This window comes from Harpegnathos saltator, unplaced genomic scaffold, assembly GCF_003227715.2.
Source record: "Harpegnathos saltator strain DR-91 unplaced genomic scaffold, Hsal_v8.6 scaffold202, whole genome shotgun sequence".
Taxonomy (NCBI): domain Eukaryota; kingdom Metazoa; phylum Arthropoda; class Insecta; order Hymenoptera; family Formicidae; genus Harpegnathos; species Harpegnathos saltator.
The window spans coordinates 1109449-1124595 of record NW_020229987.1 but is presented as its reverse complement, the minus strand read 5'-3'; the positions used below and the strand labels follow the sequence as shown (position 1 = coordinate 1124595).

Sequence of the window (15147 nt, the reverse complement as noted above, 5' to 3'; positions counted from 1 at the left end):
CCAATCGAACGAAAACTTGCGTCCGTTATCGCGCGAGTATTCCCGTTAATTGCGCTTCCGATACGATAAGAGGTGATGCCGAGGGGACGAGTTCGTTCGCCGAAAAGGCAGCGCTCCGCGTTTGAAACGAAGGAGCGCGATCGTTCGACGAAACTGTACTTTCACGGACGAGGTCCGTCGCTTTATTTTCGTTTCGCTGCGCGTTGTAAAAATCCACGAAACCGACGGCAACGAAGAGAATTGTAGAGAGAGAGAGAGAGAGAGAGAGAGAGAGAGAGAGAGAGAGAGAGGGAGAGACTTAAAGCACTCAGGAAGTGTACTGACCCAGTGAGAATCGCCAGAGAAAATATACAAAGTACATATACAATGTGCGCGAATGAAGAGAGGAAGCGCGACAGCAGGTGTGAAGCCCACGAACGTCCGCGTGCTCGAGCGTATACCGTTTACTTTTGCGCGCCGCTGCTGTTTATTGACGGAATATGCATCAAACAATTGTAAATCTCGCCGGCATCCGGCAGAGCGGGCAGCCGAAATTATTTCGGGCGCATTAAAATGCTCGAGTCCCGCATACGGCGCTACGCATAACATCGGCCGAAACTTACCGCCGCCGCCGCGCGCGCGCGGCGAGCGCGCGATCGAATAAATTAGATCCTATCATAAACGTTCACCCTCTCCCCGCGCGGCCCCGCGGGTAGAAAATAGCCCCCCGCGTCGGTCGTTTTCCTACGAGATTAATTCATCGGACCGAAATAATGCTGCTGTTTGAAAAAATAGAGAACCGGATGACGTAGCTCGATCGAGTAGCTCTCTGCCGCTCTCGTCGCCCGGGAGAGAGACACGTCTCGACCTTCGAAAATATTTGTCCAAAAGCCGCGCCTGTCGCGCACCGCGCGCGCGCGCGTCCGAACGATCCGGGCGCGTCGTCGCTCTCGCCCCGTCATCCCCGAGCGGCGAAGCCTCGCGCACGTCGCGCACGCGACGTGGTCCTCCGAAAGAAATAGCGGGTGCACTCGCGCGGTACGCCCGCGGAGGAAGAGTTACGGGTGTCGAGAAGAGAGGCCAGTCACCCGCGGGTTATGTCACGCGGGGGAGGAGCAGAGAGGGGGAGGGGGAGGAGGAGGAGGAGGAGGCCGAGAGAGAGAGAGAGAGAGAGAGAGAGAGAGAGAGAGAGAGAGAGAGAGAAAGCGCGTTTCGTCCGTCGTGTAGCCGGCGTCGGCTTCGTGGCCGACCGAAATAGAAGCGCCGCTCGCGCGTTGTTGTGCACTCTGCCACAATAAACCGTCCTTCTTACTTGCGCATCCAGCCGTTTAATCCCGCGGCAGAGCTGACAGAGCCGGCCGCCGCGTCGCGTCGCGTCGCGTCGCCTGCGTGTCTCGCCGTGCATTCTCCCGCGCTTTTGACCCTCGCTGCTTTTCGCCATAATCGTTGACCTGGTTTACATCGCGCGTTTTTACGAGGTCAGCGCCGCGCGGCCTTTTTTAATCGAGATGCGCGGCGCGAGTCCCCTCGGCTTATTTATAGCGTCTGCGTCCGCGACGCTATTATTATAAATTCGGGCGGTTTGCTCGACTCGACTTGCCGCCGAACAGCCGAATGAACTTTGTTTTCCGCGCGTAAATTCCCCGCAGGCTTTCCCGGCGGTCGCACGTCGCCGCGAGTTCAACGCGAGTTCAGCGGACTCGGCGCCGCCGCGCGAGAACCCGATCGCCTTGAAAGCTCCGATCACGCTTGTCCGCGCGTTAATCGCTGTCGACGCGATAGCTGCTCGCGTAATTTGAGAAATGCCTGTAACTCGAGTTACACCTCCGAGCACTCGGAAATCGGATAATGCATTCATTCATTGACAATTCAGGAAAGCGAGCCGAGCGTAACAGCTGGACCGGCGCCAGCTTCACACACACACACACACACACACACACAGTGTAGCGCACGCAGAAATTTCACTTCACCCAATTTCGCAAAGGGGCGGCAGGTCCGGTCTGCGATAGAGGTGAGCCTGCAGCCGCCTGCTCCAAGTCGATCTCTGGCAAAGTAATTCCCCAGGCCGCCTTAATGACTGGAATTTAGCGAGCTCGTCTGAGCTTTCAGCCTTGGAAAGGACTTCAGCAAAGGATTTAAAGTCCCTCGGGCGGGTGGAGACTCGCAAAGTGCGATCTCGGGGAATTTCCCTTCGAGTGACATCCTCGGTCCTTCCTTTCCCAGCCTCGGCGGTGTGATAAAAGTCCAAGGTTAGATTAGCTTTTTGGCCAACGAATTGTGTAGTGGATTGTACGAACTCCGCGACAATTGTGATAGCACCGAATTACTCCACCACGGGCGCTTGCGTGCAGGCGCCCCTGTGGCCTAATGGATAAGGCATCGGTCTCCTAAACCGGGGATTGTGGGTTCGAGTCCCACCAGGGGTACAAGATCTATTTTTTACCGGACATTTCGGTGAACCGCGAATGCCCCAGCATTGGCAGCGACACTCATTCCCCGCGTTATTGCAGCTATAAACGACGTTTAACGCGACGTGTCTAAAGTTGGCTTCGCATTTTTCGAGTTTTGTATTTTTTCCAATTTTGCTGCATTACTACAGTACTATGTTTGCGCCGTATTGTGCCGCAATCCGCAACTCTGTTACTCAAAGCGTGCTCAAGAAAATTAAGAAAAACTAAATTTTTGGTAGCCTTCGTGTACTTTACGAATTTTGAATTTTTCTTCATTGTGCCGTATTGTGCCGCAAACGCGAGACCGATAGCTTCAATATTTCGCTTTTATTTTTCCTCTCAAATGTTACTGAAGTCTGTTATCGGTCTCGCGTTTGCGGCACAAATCAGCACAATACGGCACAATGAAGAGAAACTCAAAATTCGAAAAGTGCGAGGCTATCAAAAATTTAATTTTTCTCAATTTCCTTGAGTACGCTTTGAGTTACAAAGTTGCGGATTGCGGCACAATACGGCACAAACGTAGCAGAATGCAGCGCAATTCGAAAAAATACAAAATTCGAAAAGTGTTTAACGCGGCCTTTACCGAACCCCTCAATCGATACTCGCGTGCGATCCGTTTTCCTCGACAAAGTTTCCTGGCAGATGATCCGCATATCCGGAATATGTGAAGAGTACATGGAACATACACCCCGAGTAATTAGCAACGATTTATATTTTTCGAAAGCTTGGAAGTCGTGACAAAGAAAGGAAAGAGGATCGTCGCGCAATCCCGCTGATGTTCGGCGCGCGAGCAATCGTCCCGTTCGTGTTCGCGTCAACCGCATCACCGCCGGCATCCTGCGTTGCATCCTCCTCACGGCGTTGTTACCTCCTCGAAAATTTAATTTCGCCGATGGGAGCACGCCTCGAGTCGGAGGGACGGCCGTCTGTGAAAGAAAGGGCCGAGACTGGGCGAAGGCAAAATGACACACAAAGGCGCAGAGAAACGGTATGCGGTACACCGCGGCAGCCCGTTCGGTGATAAATCGTCGTTCGTGGTCTCTTTGCTCGAGTAATTTGTGCCGCTAAATGGCCACCATGCGGCATAACTCTTCGTCGGGGTGGAGGCGCCTATAGGAACAACAGCGGCGCGCGTACCCCTCCTTATGTAAATCGCACGATCCTCGAGTATCCTGGAATACTCGGGTGTTGTCGGGCAAGAGAATACCAAAGAGAGAGAGAGAGAGAGAGAGGGAGTAGGAGAGAAAATGCAAGTAAAAATGCGGAAAATGCGAAGGAGGGAAGAAGAGAGCAGCAGAGCAGGCGGAAGAACAGCTCAACAATTGTCTCCTCTCAGGGTGAGCGCGCGAGCGCTCCTTTTTTAGAGTAGTTTCTCAGCGGGTTGCCATTGCCAGGGTTCAAAGGTGCCGCGAGTCGCGACTGCGGTGCGCTTAATGTACGCACTTTACGAGTAATTTGCGTCGCTGAATGGGCGCGCTCCGTTCTAACTCTCTGCCGGCTGACACCGGCAGAAGCGGCGCGTTCTCGCGTTACGTAAAGCGAGCAATCGGGGTGGCTTCTCAGCACGCGGAGGCCAGCGGAGGGTGGCTTCTTTTCCGGACGTCGCCCGTTCCCTAAATCCCGCGTTAGACGCATTCACGTCACTTCTATAATTGACTTTCGCAACCATCTGCCCTCACCTTGTTGTCCCGCTTCCCTTTAGACGTCACTGCCGCCGTGTGCGTTACTCCATTCATTACACTTCATTTTGTTTGTCCTTGTCTCGTCTACCGTAAGATAAATGTATACCAGTAACCGTCGCAAAAAATACAATATATAATATTAAGAATAGTTTTGATATAAATATTTGCATTTATTCGAAAACTTAAAACTTTAAGTTTTAACCTTAAGTAGAGAAAAATGACTTAAACCAGTGTATATATATATCTATGTATTGTTAATGAAAGATTTACACAAGTAACGAAGCGCATTAATATACCATTGACCGGACAGTTGAAATAGGTTGTGGCCCAATGTTCGGATATATTTGCCTCAGTGTCTGACCGCAATTAGAAAATTAATATGTGCTAATGGGGAATAATATAAATATAGATGCTATTTCTTAATGAATCTCTTTATGAACGATTGACCATTATTTTGCCAAACCATAGGTGCATACTTATTTAATTAATTTTTATTTTATCACAAAAGTATTAAATTGGATATCTCTTTTATCCGTAAATCGTAAATGTTGGAGTTTGTTTTTACAATAATTATTATTACTTTCATTCATTATTGTTAAAATAAATAGTAAATACGTATCTTTTTTGCAAAGTGGTCGGATACTAGGACGTGTCCGGCCATTGGGATGTTTACCTCAATACGCATCGCTGTCTTTCCGCATTTATCGGCGCGATCGCGATGGATTCGTCGAAAGCTGCGTCTTTTATCTCGCGATTATTATTATTATGTAGACCACGAAAATTATATATTGGCACTTTTACAGTCCTCGGCTCCTTTCGTCGTCCGTCTCTCGCGTTATCGCCGGCTCCGACGCTATTACTCATCGTATATCGCGTCGTGACGCGTTGCGAATGTAACCGTTTCTAACGTACATCTTCCGGTGTGTAAATATTCAAATTTAACAGGATCTTAATGGAGATAGAATAGATTGTTGCGAGCGCGGTCGTTGGGACGAGCACACGCCGTGTCGCGATATTACGGGCATGAACTGTCAGCGATAAATCCTTAGAAAAGTCCGCGCATTTATTATCTTTGGCCGATAGAGCAGCTACAGGTAACGGTTTTAATTGCACAACGCGGGGCCCGTGACCGTGATCAATCGCGCGTATTTACATACCCGTGTTTATACGAGGGAACAAGCAGCCACCGTTCGGTATTTGCTAGCGTAATGAATAACATCGCTGCTGGCGTTCGAACGTAAATGCGGTTAGAACAACGCGCGCGCCTAGCTACCGGGAAACGTCAAGCGTGCGCCGTCGTCGCATTTATTTATCAAAACACGCCGCTCCCTCGCTTGTTCGTCCCATTCATCGGTCATTGAACGAGATGCTAAGCGCGTGATCTCGCGCAGATTAAGATATGCCCGGCTTAATATAGAATCCGACGTATCCACGGCGAGCGTTCCGTCGCGATCTCCGGAAAGGAAGGACCAGATAAATCATTTCCGACCGATTCCGATCTAACCTGTTTCCTTATGCTTTCATCAGAATCGAATTGCGTCGCTTCGAGTCCCATCGCTTCTTCGGGTCCGCTGCTTCGCGAGGAGCGGTGAGTGCCCTCGCTAAGCAATTTTTTACGACCTCGCTAATCCCTCGTGAGATTTCCTGGTACTTGTCGCGCGCGGTAGGTAGCCAGCCTCGGACGAAACGAATAATATCCCGCGGTACTCGTCTCGATGGACCAATTTGTACCGCTAAATGGGGGACCAAGCCGCGCTTGGTTAATCCCGCGCCGCTCCCCCCGCGATATATGTAAATCGATCGAGCCGCGGCATCGAAATGCCATAAGTCGTAGGAGGAGCGCCGCCGCGCCGCCGCTCGGGTCGCTGGGATCTATAAAAATTCCAGACATCTTATTCCTTCCTTGAAAACGGTGGGTATACGGATCTGAGGCGCCGCAGGCGGTCTTGACGCCCGGCCAAGACTAATAACGCCGAAAAGACAAAAAGGATGCTGCCGATGTCTCGGTGTCGGCGGGAGAGGCCAACAGGCGAGAAGGGAGCAGCCGCGGAGGGGACGCACGCGGTCACGGGGGCCGGCTTGGCCTGGTGACAGTGTCGGGTTCGCCGAATACGAGGCCCCAGATCCGGCAGCCTGACCAACACCCAAAGAATCGCTCTCAAGTCGAGCTTAGGGATACCGGAAAGTCTCTTGGTATTTTAAAGCCTTCAATTTCGTGGTTATCACCGCGCGGGATCTTAATTTTAATCCAGAATTAATTTAAAGGTTAGTCAACAACGTTTCTTTATTGCGCATATCATCTTTCATCAAGATCGAACTTACGCTTGGAAGATGGCGGCAGTGTTTGGCCGACAACCAAGTAAAGAGCGCGGAAAAACGAAAGGACCTTCCGACACCCCTAATAAACCCCCCCCCCCGAACGTAAAATCGATGCGCGCAAATCTCGCGAGAACAACATCAAGAGCACGTAAAGAAACCGCTGATGAGCGAGACACCTGTGTGAAAGAGAGAGAGAGAGAGCAGTTTTTCGCGCAAGCAGACTTTCCCCCCAGCGGTTTCGTCACATCCAAGCGAGTCCATCGGGAAAGCCGCCACTGGCTGCGGCAGCAGCAGCGGACGACGACGGTGAAAGAGGCTCGGGAGGTCGCGGAGTCCTTGGCACGGTCGAGGCGATGCCTCTCGAAAGTGGGCCCGCCGTTAACGGGGCTGGGCCCGGTAATAAACGCTGATTTAGGTGACGTATCAGCGGCAACGCGTCGGCCACCTTATGACACATGGCGGCGTTCGCTTATTATTCGTGTCTCTCGCTCTGCGCGCTCCCGAGGGAGGAAAGAGACCCCAGAGCCGCCGAGGTGTTGGGGAGGAAGCTGCGGAGGATTATCGCGAAGTGAGGTCCAGCGACCGCGACCGTGAAACCGAAGACGAGCGATTACTCGGACAGGTCTGGCCGGTCGGGGTCTGACTTCGTTAATTGAGCCGGCGGCAGCGAAATAGCGTCACGTGACGATCGCTGATGGACGCAACGAGATCCCGCCGTCGAGATGACGAAGTGATGAAAACGCTCGATCTCCGCCGTCGATAGGCGCACCGCATGATCTTGCGCGCTTATCCTTAGCGGGCGATTAAGATATAAACGACTAATATATGTCTCCGGTATATTCCCGGAGCAACCAACGAGAATATAGATGGCCTCATTCGTCCCTCGACGACACGATAGTTTCTTTTTCCATCGGTGATGCTCGACCGTCGCGATCTTCGCGAGCGATCGCGGCCGACTTCCGCGCCACCTTGGCGTTTCCCCCCTTGGCGTTCAGTCGGTGGCGGGCGAGCCGAGTGAACGAGAAGGCAAAAGTCGACGGCGTATATCACTTAGCTTTGTCATAATACGCGGAAAAGGCCGTGAATAACGCAGGCGGGATTGAAAAGCCACGGCCACGGGAGTGCGAAACGCGCTCGCCGTGGATTATGACGTTATCGGAATAATCGATGGGCGCAGTTTGCGCACGTCGCGCCGACGGCCGGCGATCTTTTGTGCGTCGCTGATTTATGAGCGAGCCGCGCGCGCGCGCGCGCGTATTCCCCGGGTCGCCCCTCCGCCATGTACACGAGTTACGCTTTCGACATACCGCCGGGAGATTTGAGAAATGATGTATGCACGTTCGAGCGTTCAACAAGCGACACGGGCTGCACGCGGCACCTTCCACTCGAGCCGCGAGCGTAGGCGGCGGTGAACGTGGCGCTCGCTCTGGACGAATTGCTTTTCTTTTTCCTCTTTTTCCTTTTTTTTTTTTTTTCTTCTCACGCGACAGTCGTACGCGAGACATCGCGATCTTAATCTTCCATCTCGTGCTCTCGCGATCGGAGAGTTCGTATTTCAAAAAGACGAATTGTCCGCAGCGTTTCCCCCTCCGAGAGTCTCACCCGACTAGAAATTTATGCCATGATCCTGATCAGGTTAACCTCATTTGGACATCAGGTCCCAGTAAGGTAATACTATCGGGTCCTGGTAAGTCATGTAACGCAGCGTGAATATCAGGACCTTGGTAAGGATTCATAGTCAGGTCCTTATTGAGTTACCTTATGGAATCCTTATTATGTTTTTTTTTTTTTTTTTCCAAATTATGGCTCCTGATTACTCGTCGCGGCTGTATTGGATGATGACATTAGAAATAAGAAATGACACGCTGAGAATTCTTTCATCTCATTTCCAAATAAAAAGATATTTGCATGAAATAATATTTTAGATCGCTAGAGCACACTTGTAAAATGTTTCGGAAAATGTTCGGAGAAGAAACATAAAATGAATATCATACAAGATCATTAAGTATCACAAGGTGACAAGACATAAAGTAGTGTTAAAGTGAAAAGTTGCATGTCACGTTATTTTACAACTATTTATTGACTGCTAAAAGAAGGATAGTTTCTATAGCATTTTACAAATATACTCAAGTGATCTGAAGTGTTTTTTCAATGCGAACATCTTTATATTTGGAAATAACACCCGAAAATTGTTTTGTCAAAACTTGATGATGCAAATCATATTAGGTACAATGAATAAGATCCCGACAAGGACCTGATTAACTGAACCGCTAATGAATATTATATCATACACTAGGTTGGTACATTAAGGTTCTAATGTGGACCCAATCATTATAACCTTATAAAGGTCTTCCTTACTCATTTGTCGTTAGGTACATTATAAGGACTGACTTACTTGGGATTATCTTTCTTTTACCCTATTAGGTCCTTATCAATGTTAGGCGAACCTGTCAAACCTGTCAAAATTTCTAGTCGGGCACCGCCGTTTCTGGGCGAATCCAAAATTCACTTTACTACATCGAGAATTAATGGCGTTTATAAATTCGCGTCAAGTGCAAAAATGTCCCATGACACTTGACCTTCCGCTGAATGATTAGGCGAATGACCGCGCGTGTAGGTGGAGTGCGTTCGGTCCGCAAAAATTTGATCGGGGTTAGATGCATGTCGAGAGGCAACGGCGCGACGACGGTCTCCGCGGAAGAACAACGCGTCGTGTGGGCGAATTGACAAGCTAACAAATCAACCGAGTTATCGAATGCGTTGAATCCTCGAAGAGTATTCGCCTGTGTCTATATATACATGCGCGCGCGCGCGCGCGCGTGTGTGTGTGTGTGTGAGTCGCACGCGAGCGCGTGCGTCGTTCTCCGCCAGAGAGAAAAATACACACCGGTGGTGCAAAAATAACGTACAAGTCGTGAGAGCATTATTTATTATAAAGTTTCTAATCGGTGCCCGCAAACCCTAGCGGTCGGCCGCATCGCTGATCGCGGGATCGACGATCGCGGAAAGTGCAACACGAGCGAACGAGGAAACGGACGTTATACTTTCGACGTCTAATTGCACGTTGCACACCGAACGACACGTTTAATGCCGCGAATGCGGTGTCGTTTCCGGCTTATTAGATTGCTCATCGAAAAGTAGATTGCGCCTGACGATCGTCGGTAACGAGTTTTGCTTTTCGACGTGTGCGCGCACGTTGTTGGCGCAAGCGAAGACATTCTAGCGCATCTGCGCACGTAATATTTTAATGTCGTCGCGCATCGCATCGCATCGCACGCATCCGTAATGATAATCATTTATATCGATATATAAAAAATAGTTGATTGTAAGGAAGAGAAGTATTATACAGCTCTTTTTCTCCTTTCTTTCCTCCTCCTTCCCCCCCTCTCTCTCTCTCTCTCTCTCTCTCTCGCTCTCTCCCTCGCGCGCGCGCGCACGCGTATATATATATATATATATATATATATATATATATATATATATACATGTACCGTCGTCCGATTTTAATTCAATGCCAACGGCAGTCGGACGATTTGGCCTTTTTCATCCATCGATTTATCGTGACTCTATTAGTCACAGGACATAATAGCAGGTCGTTCAAAGAGTCGATAATGGCGGCTATTCAGAATGCGTCTACATGCGCCTTCGGAACATGGCCCAATTTATCATAATGGAGAATCATAGCAGGTTGCCTATCCACACATTCGCTCAAGGCTACGCATGCGAATCTCAGCGGAGGTACACTTTTGCGAGGACTCTCTAACGCGAGGAAATATTCCTTTTTCTAACTGTAACATCGCGATACCACATGTGGATAGTTTGTTGAATCGGAATCTCGGGAAATTTGAAACGCGATCGTCGAACAATTTGAAAATTAAAAGAATTGTCAGAGAGAAGGATGAATCAACGAGTCAAGTCAGTGAGTAAGATTAATTGACGAACGGAAATTACGGTTTCGGGAACGTATCATCCTCACTCCTTTTTAGACGAAATCCTTATTAGGAGAGATAAATCAATTGAACGAGGAATGAAGGACTAAATGGCACACGGTGCAACAGGTGTGTTGAGCTAATCTAGGCCGAATTATTTGCCGAGCACTTGTTGCTATCTTTCGCTTTAAAAAATAATTTTTTGCTCCGAGCGTAAGAAAGCTAGGAAGGGGAGAAACGGCTCTGGATAGCTTAATTATAAATAATTGCTTAAATTCTCGGTAACGTTAGCTCAACACTCGCTGATCTCGCATGCACAGTCGAAACGTGATGCGCCGTGTACGTTGCGGGCGGTTTATTACCGACCATTATTAAGAAGATTTACATATTTACATATTTACATATTGAGGTATAGCTTCATATACTGCGAATAATTGCTTCATTGTGCCGGAGGCAGGCTTGCCGCGGATAACGACGCTAAATGTGCGTGCGAGGAAATTTATTGTTTTCGTTGAATCTCGAAGCGCTCGTTATGTGATGCGCCGTAAATACACGCTTTCGCTAACACAGTTTATACTCCTGCGTGAGCGGCCGCGGCGGCTCTTTACAAGACGAAGAAGCGCACTTGGAAGAAACGCTCTTTGGTGACGTTTAACCGACGACATTCTCAGCTCGTATGAGGAACGCCGCTGAGGAACGTCATTTGCATCTTTTACATTGTTCAGGCGCGCATCATTGCGCCGGCTATAACGAGTGATTTATTATGGCGTAAGACTTGCAAAGTAATTCCGATGAGCTCGCGAAGTTGGCGGAAATTCGGAGGATCACTGGAGCGCGATCGGTGCGACTTGCGATTTTCACTGGAGAAAATGATCATGTCCAGACAATAATGTCAAATATTTGATCGCGTACACCCAAAAAAAAGTAATCTTAGAACGAGCGGAGTCATCTAAATTTTAAAGTTTTAAAATTTAAAATTTTATTCTTATACAGGGTGTCCCATTTTAAAGGACCCACTCAAATATCTCAGAAACACTGCGTTAAATCGACAAATGCGTAAGACAAAGTTGTTTGGCTTGAAGGGAGACACAAGACAGCGATAGCACTTTGTTTCTATAAGCAAACTTATCGACCTTTGGAAATTTCAAAATTATTAAATTAATAAAAGTTAGGGCACTATTATAGTAGTATATTCTTGATAGTAAATAAAGTAAAAAAGTCTAATACTATTTTTTCTTTCGACGAATAGTTAGCGAGATATCGTAAAGTAAATGTTGGAAAAGTTACCAAGTTTTCCTTAAATATCTCAAAATATATTAAGCAAGTAAAAAAATGTTTCAGACAAACGTTGTTCAAATTAATTGGTGGAAAAAGATGATGTAATAAAAAATTTGGATTTCCATTTAAGAAAATTAATAATCAGTAAATATCTCGAAAATGGAGCCATCTATAAACAAAATGCTATCGCTGTCCTATGTCCCCCTTCAAGCTAAACAACTTTTGCATTTTTCAATTTAACGCAGTGTTTCTGAGATATTTGAGTGGGTCCTTTAAAATGGGACACTCTGTATATGGCCTTAAGAGGATTCCTCTAAGATTAAGAAGAAAATATTATAAACATATTATTTTTAAAGTTAGAGGGATGATATGTTATATGTATAATACAAATCTTATTGATTTTAATATAAATTTTCTCTTACATCTCTTATACACAGATTATTCAATCTTTTTTTAACAGAATTATTATTTATTCTTACTGGTTATACTAGTTAATTTGAAAAAATTATTACAATGTATAGCGAAAAGTAATTCCCAATTAAAGTAATCCCAAAAGTAAATTTCCAATCAGTTTTGTTATGGACTTTATAGCGACAAAGATGTTCGTCATAACCAATTGAATATGAAACATAGTTAAAAGAAAGAATATATATTATTTAACTTCTTGCAATAGATTATACTATGGGAAAAATCACTTTACAAATAGAATACTTCTTTGGGCGTATCGAATGATTTAATTAACAATTTTACAAATATATTGCATCTCCAGCAATGCATATTCGTTACGAATGACGAAAAATGATTTGTTGCGTTTGTTTATTATTGCAAAGAGCAAATGTTCGTTTGTTGTGACAAGAGAAGTCTTTCCCTCAGCGTATATTTTCCACTTAATAATCGATTTTACGCGACTTGTATTCCTCGATAAAAATGACTGAAATGTAAGCCGCATATTTCGCGCAAGAATATCCAAATTTAAGCGTGGCAAGTTTCGAGGCGGCATTTTGCTGGGCAACAAAATGTTGATTACCGTAGCGTCCGCGGTTTGCCAAGTCACGATGAATATAAATGGACTCACTGATGTGACGTTACTGTGACGAAATTGAGTGACACGTCGGTCGATAGCGAAACAGCAACGGGAAACAAGCGCGTATTGTCCTAGAGACACAACCTCAAACGCTCGTGGCGATAATGTACGTAAACGACGTGCCCGTGCATGCGCACTTCATTATCGTAGTTTACTGTCCGACTGGAATTGCCTTCCCGTGTCGGGAGGCGGAGGGGAACATCTTGTGGGCGTGTGCTGTACGCCTTCCTAAAGCCTAACTGACGTCTTTTTCGATCCGTTTCGAGCCTCGGCGTCTGTAAACCACGTCGAGCTCTTCTTTGAGAATGTTACCGGCTAATAGATTTTTAATTAACGCATCCCCCGAGTCCTTGAGCGGTAATTCAGACTTCATGGGACGTCCCGCGACAGGCCGAAAATGGCGACTATAAAAATCACCTCCCGCCGGCGGAGCTTCGCCTTCGTCGTGAGATATTTCGGGCTGAAATATTCGAGTCGACACTTCCAAGGGGAAGAAACATTGCCGAGGAATAAAAGATCGAAATTCACTCGCGTCGATCGTCGCAGCGAAATTTCATCTCTCCCCTGTTAATCCCACACGTAAGTGTACACGTAAGTGTACGGGAGTCTTGATTATGTGTGTGTTCAAATGGAATACCTAAACCGCCGCTGAAAGCTCGAGAGACTGATTTCTATCTTATCAGAGGCTATTTTGACGTTTAAGTGAAAGTTGATACTTAATTCCGAATAGCTCCGATCAATTTGCCGGCGCGCTCCGTTAAAATGAACCCCGTTTACGCCTGGCGAGATACTACCAGAGATAAATCGACGCGAGTCTCAATGTAAAATAAATAAGCCGGATCACCTGTCGGTCGGCACTCGGCCGTGCCTCGGCCGGCGGGACACGCTGTAGACAGGTTCAGGTATAAGATAGGGGTTAATGGTCGTCGAAGAGTCATAAAATCAGGGAGAAACGGCGCGTTGCGCCCGTCGTTTCTCTCTTCCGTAAAAACCTCGGGACAAGCTGGCAGCAGCAGCAGCAGCAGCAACGGCGGCGGCGGCGGCGGCGGCGGCGGCAGCGACGACTACGACATCGACATTGGAATAGCGACGTGCGCAAGAACAAGTTGTGCCGCGATAGAGCCATTTTCCCCGCTTTCCTTTTGTCCTCCGCTCCCAGAGGTAGAGATACCCGGCCGTAGCGAGCAAGCGGCGAGACAGGGAGAGGGAGAGGGAGAGCCAGCCCAGCGCGAAGTCCCTCCAATCGGTTCGGGAAATTAATAGACGAGACGGTTATCGCGCACGATGCGTGCATCGATAATCCCTTTAGTTCCGGCCGGGGTATCACGGATCGAAGATCGCGAAACGCGGGAGACGCGTGTCCGAGAGCTCGGCTGACGGCTCGTTCGATCAATCGCAATCTGCGGTGGGCGTCGATTTTTCCGGGATTATTAATTATAGCCGTCTGCGCGCCGAGGATACCTGATTACGCTGAAAAACCGCCGCCACCAGGCCGTAATCGCGAGCCCGCGATTAATTGACTCTCGCTCTCTCGGCTCACGACGCGACGCGACGCGACGCGATCGACCGAACGAACGAGGGGTAGCTGCCTTGATTTATGCGTGAATAATTGAGAAGCGCGTTCGCGCTCGCACAAAACGAGCCGCACTCTCGTAGCCGCGTAGCCGCACGAGAGGGGTGGGCAGAGAAAGGAAGAGATGGCTTTGATGTTCACCGTCGGGGAGAAATTCAATTCACGCTGTCTAATCGATCGGTAATTTATTAGGTTGATCTATCGAGGGCGGATATCGAGCGGCGACTCGGATAGACGCGAGCGAACGGTAACGGGTTTTTCGAAGTGCGCCATTAGCACATTGTGAGCGCGCCGATTTTCCAGTATTTGTATAAAGGCAAAAAGCTGGCGGTAATACGACACAATGCAAGGTGTGACTTATCATCGCGGAAAAGCGAGGAAAAAGTCAGGCCGGCGGGAGAAATTTGTTCGTACGATGGCCGCTGCAGCAGCTCGTTAAAAATTGCAGGTGTTACTCGAGACACTTTAGTTTCGATAATGACGTGTTTTATTAATTTTGCCTCTTTTATGCGGCGAGCACCGCGGTGTACTTTCCAGCGTCGAGTGTGTCGGTGAATTGAGCTTTGAATTTTGGTCTCTGTGAAATTCACTCGGGATTGAGCGGGAATTCCTCTCGCTTCCTTGTTCTCAGAGGACTCGTAAATATTATCGCGCTCGCGGTAATTCCCGAGGATCGTATTTCGGTTTCGGCAGATGAAATGATTCCGAAATGATCGGCGCGACGGAGAGATTCACCGGGATTTGCCTCTCGGCCTGAGCCTCGCGCGGCTTAACCAGATTTCGATGTTGCGTTTTTTTTGCCAGTAAAACGCTTCATTTCGCGAGGAAGCTTTGGCCGTAATAACGCGAC

At 48.0% G+C, this 15147-nt stretch overlaps 1 protein-coding gene and 1 non-coding gene across 2 annotated transcripts in view; one reads left to right on the top strand and one right to left on the bottom strand.

The window, feature by feature from the left end:
• LOC105186507 (serine/arginine repetitive matrix protein 2) overlaps positions 1-15147 on the bottom strand; it is a 123811-nt gene that overhangs the window by 48715 nt on the left and 59949 nt on the right. The window lies entirely within an intron of this gene.
• Positions 2333-2405, top strand: TRNAR-CCU (transfer RNA arginine (anticodon CCU)). The gene has a single exon. It is a non-coding gene; the product is annotated as a tRNA-Arg (tRNA).